Genomic DNA, 9,942 nt, shown 5'->3' on the forward strand with positions numbered 1-9,942 from the left:
TACTTTTCCACCACCTGGACCCTCTTACCCCCTCCCCTTGTAAAACACGCTATAAAAAAGCATTTCATGTTCAAAAAAAAAAGAAATTAAAAAAAAAAAAGAAAAAAAAAAAAAAAGTTCAGGCTGGGGCAGTTCCATTGATGGATTTCACCAATGCTTAAGGGAAAATAAGCATCAATGCGTCAAAACCTAAAAATACAGAGAAGTAGGAAAGTTTTCCCAATTCATTATACAGGGACAGTATAGTTCCATTCTTAAACGGAAACAAAATAGAAAAAGAAAACTAAATTTTGATATTAGTGAATATAGCTACAAATACCATCAAAATATGCACAAACTTGATTGTAGTCAAATTTATTCAAAAAGTTGTACATCTTGATCAAAAGGGGTTCATTACCTGTTAACTCATGATATAAAGTTCATGTATACAATTTGTCTTATTAATAGAATGATTACATAAATAGAATACATGGTTATTACAAGCACAGCAGCAACAACAGAAATAGTTGACTTTCCTGTATAGGGTCATGAGGCTTGTGGCCCAGGGCACTGGAGCACATACTCTCTCCTCAGATCACTAGCCCACTACATTCTTAGAGTTTTACTCTCTTAATGAACTGTCTCTAACTTTTATTTCTTTAAAAACGTCCACAATTGGACAGAGCACAGAGAATAAGAGGCTTTGAAATGCTCAGCCTTCAATAGGATGTCTGTATCACATCCCTCCCTCTCTTGAGGATCAGGGGTTTATACAACCGTGAAGTTAGGTCAGGAAGGATCTGGGAGAAGCTTGGGGAAGAGCAAGAATATGATCAAAATGTATTGTATGAAATTCTTAAACCATAAATAAAAACATTAGAAAAAATGTTAAAAAGTTACTCAGCTATTAAAAATAATGAATTTGAGAAATTCTTAGGCAAATGGATAGAACTAGGAAATATCATCCTGAGTGAGGTAACCCAATCACAAAAGAATACACATGGTATGCACTCACTGATAAGTGGATATTAGCCCAAAAGCTCGAAATATCCAAGATACAACTCACAGACCACATGAAGCTCAGAAACAAGGAAGACCAAAGTGTGTGTGCTTTGGTCCTTCTTAGAAGGAGTAACAAAATACTCATGGGAACAAATATGGAGACAAAGTGTGGGACAGAAACTGAAGGAGGGGCCGTCCGGAGACTATTTCACCCGGGTATCCATTCCTTGTGCAGTCACCAAAGACAGATGCTGATGTGGATGCCAGGAAGTGCATGGTGACAGGAGCCTGATAGAGCTGTCTCCTTAGAGGTCTGCCAGAGCCTGAAATATACAGAGGCAGATGCTCACAGCTAACCATTGAACTGATCATGGGGTTCCCTATGGAGGAGTGAGATAGAAGACTGAAGGAGCTGAAAGGGTTTGCAGCCCCATAGTGAGAGCAACAATACCAACCAACCAGAGCTCTCAGGGTCTAAACTACCAGCCTGGGAGCACGTAGGGAGGAACCCATGACCTCAGCTGTATATGTAGGGGAGAGTGGCCTTGTTGGGCATAGGTGGGAGAGGAGGGTCTTGGTCCCATGAAGGCTGGATACCCAGTGTGGGGGAATTCGATGGTGGGGAGGTGGGAGTGAGCATATCCTCATAGAAGCAGGAGGAGGGGGATGGGATGGGGGTTCCTGGGCAGGGGGTGGGGTGGGAAGTGGGGAAAGGGGATAACATCTGAAATGTAAATAAAATATCCAATAAAAAAAAGTATAAATGTCAAGGCCATCACCAAGCTGACAGAATAGGCTCTACTACTGCTCATCCCTCATACAAACTCCCACGAGCAGCCACACAAAGCTTATTTTCCAAGGAGGGAAGGATTTGAGGTAGGACATTAGTGTGCTGTAGCACAGCAAAAAAATAAGGATGGGTACATTGCAAAGGGCATGGTCACATTACCAGTCTCACCTTCCTCAAGAAAATGCAATATGGAAGAGATGGAGGGAAAGAGGGGGTGGGAGAGAGTGGAGAGGGGAGAGCGGAGAGAGGAAAGGAGAGAGGAGAGAGGAAAGCGTATGAACCTCCTGGGGACAGGGAGATGGACTGAGAGCATGGCCCAAAAATTCTTCTGCATTAAGCAAGCCTTATGTCTCAAACCCCATGTTTAAACTTGCCGTCTCCAGGGTCAGGATGACCATGTCAGTACTGGGATCAGGTCAGTTTGCATGGAACCCAGATCAAGGCTGGTCCCAGGCTTTGGGATTGATCCCGTACCAGGGGCTCCTTTGGCCTCAGGCCAAACCCTGTGGCCTTCAGATTAATGTTCATGTCCCAAGTAACCATTACTCAATTATTGAAGAGGTTTGACTGGCAAGGTATAGTATTTTGTATGAAGAGAACAATATTCCTTTTGTGTCTAGTTTCTTTAACTTCATGTAATATTTTCATCCTAGAGGAAAGAAAAAAAACCAAACTTAGTTATGCAAAATTCTACAAAAAAAATGCTCATAGAAAGTTTATCTGTAACAGCTCTAAACTGGAAAGAACACTGATTTTTTTTTCTTTTTTCTCAAATGGCTAATGGGTAAACGAATGGTGAGACAATGGAAGATTATTCAGCCACGGCAAAAGAGAATGAACAACTGATAAATTCAACAACAGAAGAAAGGTTCAGTTCGAAATGCTTGCGCAGTGCATGATCCTTCCTGTGGGACATTCTCTGAACTTCAAAACTGTATGACTGACAGACACGCCAGTGCTCTGGAGTTGGGTAGAAAGCCAGACTGTAACACCACCGACTTTCTTGGCAATGATGGATAGCATTTGCCTGGATTTTGGAGGATTTTACACAAATTATACAAACGATAAAATTCCATAGTAATAGACGCTAAAATACACATAGGTCAAAACTCAAGTTACAGTTAATACTCTTGTATATCTGTTTCCTGCTTTAGAGCATCATCATGGTGACTGAGGATAGCACTGTAGGGAGAGCCGCCTGAAAGGCACACAGAATCTAGTTTTCAACTTCCTGCAGTTCTTTTGAAATTTAAAAATGGGCTTGGCTTTGTAAATAGTCTGTCTATTCTTGACATTTCATGAAAGGTCTAGGTCTGTGGAAAACAGATGCAGTTGTGCGATTGAATTCCTGATCAACAGCCATCATCTACTTTTCCATTCTTGTTGACTTTTCTTCTTCCTGTTACTCACCCCCTAGAGAACTTACTCAGCTTGGATAAGATTTCTTCCCTAGATCCTCAGGACATTGTTCATGCACAGCCTGGGATGTAGTACACACTGTTAGGACAAGAACATCCACTTCTCGGGGCCTTGAACTGAGGACATTTTGTGATAAAATCCAGATGGGCAGAGGATGAGAGGCAATCGGCTTAACCAAGCGAGAAGAGGGAACAGGTACATCCAAACGAGCAGTACTAGAAGTCTCCTCAGCATTCAGTCACGGGTTGAGATTAAGAAAGAAGCCTTGAGAACATTCTGGAGATACAGCCAAACGGAAAAAAAGGAAAACATCCATGTCTCTCCAAAGACTAAAGCAAGCATCCAAACAGTGAAAACCCAAGGTTATGAGATGATACATCCTTTCCTCCCAGGCTGAGAAACTATCTGAGCAAATGTTATGTTCAGATGCACTACCTAAAAAGTAAAACTAGTTTGCTCAGTGATATGGTCAATCTCAAGGTCTGTATGCTAGCTGAGTTCCCCATCACCAAGCTGTGCTCCCAGCCCTACACAGTGAGATTCTTATAACATCTCTCTCTCTCTCTCTCCATCCCATAGAAAGGTCTAGGATGCATCTCCAAAGCCTTTCTTCTGGCTAGCCTTGTTTCTCTTACACTTGGATTGGCTGCCACCCTGTACCCAGGTTTCTATAGTTGTAATATTCAAGATATTAATATTGTAAGTCTAATGGAAGGACCTTTTGTATTTTTTGTTATATATTTAATTATTTACTGTCCTTTTTTTTTTAAATCTGTTTGCTATTCTGTTTTCAGTCCCACCTCTCGTCACTCAGTGTCACCACTATGGCTTTATAATGTGGGTTTGGTTTGGATATCTGACAGTATGTGGCAGAAACAGTCTTCTGAGGGAGGATCAAGCTAACGAATTATCCAACACCTAATGGTCAGCTCTGAAAACATATGCAAGTAACATTAAACAGACTGAGCATATATTTAGGAGTGTGTATGTGTGTGTATGTGTGTGTGTCCTACTTACTCCCAACATTCCTTAGATGTGTGTGTGTCCTACTTACTCCCAACATTCCTTAGATGTCCGTAATTCTTTGTATAGGACTGAGGCCTCTAGGATTTCCCTCACCCACACTCACATTAGCATGTCTATTGCTGCTGTTCTGTTCAGATCATATCGAGGAAGTCAGGTTGGTGAGAATTTGTGTGTGGAGCTTCAGACATGTCTAGGAGACACAATCTCACAGAAAACGATTGACCCTCTGGCCCTTAAGTCTTCTTCTTGCCTCTTCCATGATGATCACTGAGCCTTAGATACAGAAGTTGTTTGGAGATAGACACGTTAATTGGAACTGAGCATTTTGATTGTCTCTGTTGCAAAGGGAAGTTTACTTGATGAGAGGTGAGAACTGCATTTATCTGTGGGCATAAGTGTCCTGTCCAGCAGGGCATTAAACAGGGGTCAGGGAGGTCACCTGAAAGAGAAGATGGGGGAAAACAGGTGGACACAAAGAATGAGCAGCTTGTCTATAGTCTGATCAAACTACAGATTTCACTTTTTTCCACACAGGGGTTATATACACAAAAGGGATGTGGGGAAGGGGATGACGCAGGAGTGTGGGTGTTTAGGGGTAGTACAGATATCTTCCAGAACAGAGAATCAGCTGGGTGAAGGTTCAGGGGACATGTCACTATGACTCTTACTATGGTTCACTTGTTCTTATCTAGGTTGGTACTATCCACCAAGGTTACCTATCTACAAGGTCTATAACTATTCAGCCTGGCAATTTTCCTCCAAAGCTGCTTGTTTGTTTACAATAGCTTATAGTCATCTGTTTCAGTGTTTTTCCACAGAGACCCAAGACTTTGTGTTAACAGACATGTATGTCAAGCCTATTGCTGATTTTAGGCCTATGGCTGATTTTAGGCCTTCAGTGTATATTATGGTGCTTTAGTATCCCCCCCCGCCCCGCAATGGTCTTCTTTTATTTTCCTGGTTTCTGTTGTTCCTCTAGTATATTATGTACTCACATCTGAAGATTTGGAGTTAGGAGCCTCAGATAAGAGAGAACATGTGGTATTTGCCTTTCTGTGTATGAGTTACTGCACTTGGTATGATCTTTCGGATTTCCATCTATTTATCTGCAAATGTCATGTTTTCATTCATTACGTATTCATTGTTTGAAGAACATTTAAGTTGTTTCCACATAGGTATTGTAAACAAAGTAGCAGTGAACATGGCTGAGCAAGTATCTTTGGAGTAAGATGTTGAGTGTTTGGGACACATGTGAAGGAGTGAAATAGTTGGATCACATGGTAGATTTATTGTTAGTTTTCCGAGAGTTCTCAACACTGAGTTCCAGAGTGACTGCATCACTATGAAATCCCACCAACAGGGAATGAGATTTGCTCTTCCCTAAATCCAGGACAGCACCTGTTGGTGGTTCTTCTGTTGATGTTGTCATTCTGACAGGTAAGATGAGATCTCAAAATTGTTTTAATTACTAGGGATAATGACCATTTTTTGAGATACTCCTTAGCCAGATTTTTTTTCTGCAAACTTTCTGTTCAGGTTCAGTTTTAAAATAGGTTTTGTGTGTGTGTGTGTGTGTGTGTGTGTGTGTGTGTGTTCTTTATATTAATCCTCGGACAGATGTGTATTTATTAAAATTCTCTTTTATTCTTTGGCTTCCATCTTCATCAAGTTGATTCCCCCACAGTGGTACATAAGCTTTTTATATTTATGAATTCTTTGTCTATTGTTGCCTTAATTCTTGGGCAATATAAGTCCTCTTCAGAAATTTCTTTCCTACATCTGTATCTTATAGGGTGTTGCTTATGTTGTCTCCTAGAAGTTCAGTATTTTAGGTTTCAGTGTTCATATTAAGACTTTGATCCATTTGGAGTTAGTTTTTTTCAAGGTAATAGATACATGTCTAATGTCATTCTTCTGTGTGTGGATATTCAGTTTTCCTAGCACCATTTGTTGAAACTGTATTATTTTTCCAGCTTTTGTCATATTTGTTAAATATTAAGTAGCAGAATTTAGACATATTCCTACTTTGGTCTTCATTTTTGTTCTATTGGTGTACATGTCTATTTTTGTACAAGTGCCATATTGCTTTTATTATTATGGCTCTGTAATATATCTTAAAATCTGGAATGGTAACTTCTCCAGCATTTTTATTCTTTGGTTGTTGTTGTTCAGGGTTGTTTTGGTCATCCGAGGTCTTTTGTGGTTCCATACAAATTTTAGATAGGTTTTTTTTCCTATTTCTGTGAAGAATGAGATGGAGATTTTGATTGGGATCGAATTGAATCTATAAATACATATTGTAAATGCTCATTGTCACATTATTTTTCTCTGAATGAGTATAAGATGCATTTTAATTGACTGTCTCTATCTCTTTAAAGGCTTAAAGTTTTCATTATAGAGGTCCTTTATTTTCTTGGTTGGGTTTATTCCTAGATATTTTATATTCACTGAAGCTGTGGTGGATAGGAGTGTGTCCACAATCTCTGTTTCTGTATGTTTGATGCTGGTGTATAGAAAAGCTATTGATTAGTGCAAATTGATTCTGTATCCTGCCAGACTGTTGAGTTTGTTTATCATTTCTTGAAGTTTTCTGGTAGACTTTTTGGGATTTTTTTAATGCACGCATATCATCTGCAAATAGAGCAGGTTTAATTTCTTTCCTGTTCATAGTCTTTCAATTTTCTTCTCTTGTTTTATTGCCCCACCTAGTGTTTTGAGGACAATATTGAGAAGAAGTGGAAATAGTGGATCTCTTTGTTGTTCCTAACTTGAGTGTGATTGCTTTAAACTTTTCTTCATTTAGGACAATGTCATCTGTGGGTAGCTTTTATCATGTTGAAGTATATTCCTGCTAGCCTTACATTCTCTAGGACTTTTATCATGAAGATGTTGGTGTTGGATTTTGTCAAAGACCAATTTTGTATATTTTGAGATTGTCATGTGATGTGGGGACATGGACCAAAAGGAAAGTGGAGATGAAGAGGGGAGGTGTGGAAGTGGGTATATCCTGCATCAGCTAGGCTGTGTGGGTGTCCTAGCTGGCATGGGTATTTGCACAGCATTCTCACCTGTGTGTTTGGTTACTGAAGACCTCCAGGGAGGTGCACAGGCTGAAGAGTGTGAATAATTTGCTTTTTCTTTTTCTGTACTATGTAATATTATTTCTTGTAAAAGTATTGGGGAACATATGTTTTTTTTCCATAGTCATTCACTAGAAGGAAGCTAAAACATAATCACATTCTAATTTATACAGCTTGAAAGAGTTTGCTGGGATATATAAGCCATGAGAGAAAGAATAAAGTTGTTGGGACACTATTCCTTCTGACCATCAACTCACTCACTCTCTCTCTCTCTCTCTCTCTCTCTCTCTCTCTCTCTCTCTCTCTCTCTCTCTCTCTGTGTGTGTGTGTGTGTGTGTGTGTGTGTGTGTATGTGCAGCAGCCCCTGTCAGTATCTGGACCCACCCTGTCAGTGGCTCTAAGGACTGACCCCCATTGGCTACCTGTCTTGGTTTTCCCACACCACAGATGCTGAAGCTTGTTATTAGCAATATCTTTTGATCATAAAATTGAGGCCATTGACACTTAAAATTATTATTGAAACATGTGTAATAGTTTTTGTCATTGTGTTGTTGATTTTTGGTGTTGTGTCCTCAGTAGTACTTCATGTTTTAGTAATCATGGCTTTGAGTTATTTTTCCATATTATTTTTCTTCAATGCTCATTCTTCTCTTTAGCCTGAAATGTTGCTTCTTGTATTTTATTTATATTTGGTTTGTTGGAGATAAAATTTTAAGATTTTTAAAAATTTTTTGCAATTATAAAATAATTATATTATTTCTTCTTTCAGTTTTTTTTTACCTCTAAACCCTCCAATAAACCCTTCCTTGCTGTGCTTTCAAATTCGTGTCTTCTTTTTGTATTAATTATGACTATGTATACATACATCTTGCTTGGTTTGTATAATACTACTTGTATTTATATTTCCAGAGCTGACCATTTGGTACTGGATAACCAGTTAATATGTTCTTCCCTGGAGAAGATTATTTTTGCAGCTCTCAGCATTCTTTAGTTACCTGTAGTTCTTAGTATAGAGTTGAGGCCTCACAGGCTTTCCCTGTCTACTTTAGCATGTCTACTTTTCTCTTGTTCATCTCGAGTTTAGGCAGACATATTGGTAATACTTTATAGATGTTGTTTCTGATATTCCTAAGAGACATTATCTCACAGCCAAATCCATGTTACTGTGGCTTTTTACAGTTTTTCTTTCCTCTCTTCTGCAGTGTTCTCAGAGTCAGGCCCAGGAGTTCAGAGGCAGGCTGCTGTGAGCATAGTTGAGCATGTGTCATTGTGGGATGGTGGAACATCTTTTGTGTATATGTCCAGGAGTGGTATAGCTGGATCTTGAGGTAGAATTATTCCCAGTCTTTGGAGAACCTGCCAAATTGATGTTCAGTGTGGTTGTATGAGTTTGCTGCAGCAATGGAGGAGTGTTCCTCTTGCTCCACATCCTTGTCAGCATGTGCTATATCACTTGAGTTTTTAATCTTAGCCATTCTTATGGGTGTAAGGTAGAATCTCAGAGTTGTTTTGATTTGCATTTTCCTGATGACTAAGGACTTTGAATGTTTCTTTAAGTGCTTCTGAGCCATTTGAGATTCCTCTGTTGAGAATTCTGTTTAGCTCTGTGCCCCGTTTTCAAATTGGTTTATTTGAGTTGTTGGTGTTAACTTCTTGAGTTCTTTATGAATTTTGAATTTTAGCATTCTGTCAGATGATCTCCCAATCTATAGGTTGTTGATTTGTCCTATTAACAGGGTCCCTTGCCTTACAGCAGCTTTTTAGTTTCATGAGGTCCCATTTATCAATTGTTGATCTTGGAGCCTAAGGCATTGGTGTTCTGTTCAGGAAATTGTCTCCTGAACCAATGCATTCAAGGATATTTCCCATTTTCTGTACTATGAGATTTAGTGAATCCAGTTTTATATTGAGGTCCTGGATCCATTTGGACTTGAGTTTTGTGCAGGCTGATAAATATGGATCTATTTGCATTCTTCTACATGCAAACATCCAGCTTGACCAGTACCATTTGATGAAGATGTTTTCCTTATTCTATTGTATAGATTTGGCTTCTTTGCCAAAAATCAAGTGTCCATAGGTGTGTGGGTTTATTTCTGGGTCTTTGATTCTACTGTACTAATACACCTGTCTGTCTCTGTAGCAATACCATGTGGTTTTTATCACTATAGTTTTGTAGTACAGATTTGAGTTCAGGGCAGTAATACCTCCAGAAGTTCTTTTGTTGTTCAGAATTGTTTTGGCTATCTTGGGCTTTTTGTTTTTTCCATGTGAAGATGAGAATTTCTCTTTTAAGGTCTATAAAAATTGTGTTGGAATTTCAATGTGGATTGTATTGAATCTGTAGATTGCTTTTGGTAAGATGGCCATTTTCACTATATTAATCCTACTGATCTATGAGCATGGGAGATCTTTCAATCTTCTGATATGTTCTTTGATTTCTTTTTTTAGGGACTTGAAGTTCTTGCCATATAAATCTTTCACTTGCTTGGTTAGAGTTACAGAAAGATATTTTATAGTATTCCTGTCTGTCATAAAGGATGTTGTTTCTCTAATTTCTTTCTCAGTTCATTTGTCATTTGTATGAACTGATTTTTTTTTTGAGTTAATTTTGTATCCAAATACTTTGCTGAAGGTGTTTATCACCTC

Source organism: Grammomys surdaster, unplaced genomic scaffold, assembly GCF_004785775.1.
Source record: "Grammomys surdaster isolate TR1022 unplaced genomic scaffold, NIH_TR_1.0 124092, whole genome shotgun sequence".
In the NCBI taxonomy this organism is placed as follows: domain Eukaryota; kingdom Metazoa; phylum Chordata; class Mammalia; order Rodentia; family Muridae; genus Grammomys; species Grammomys surdaster.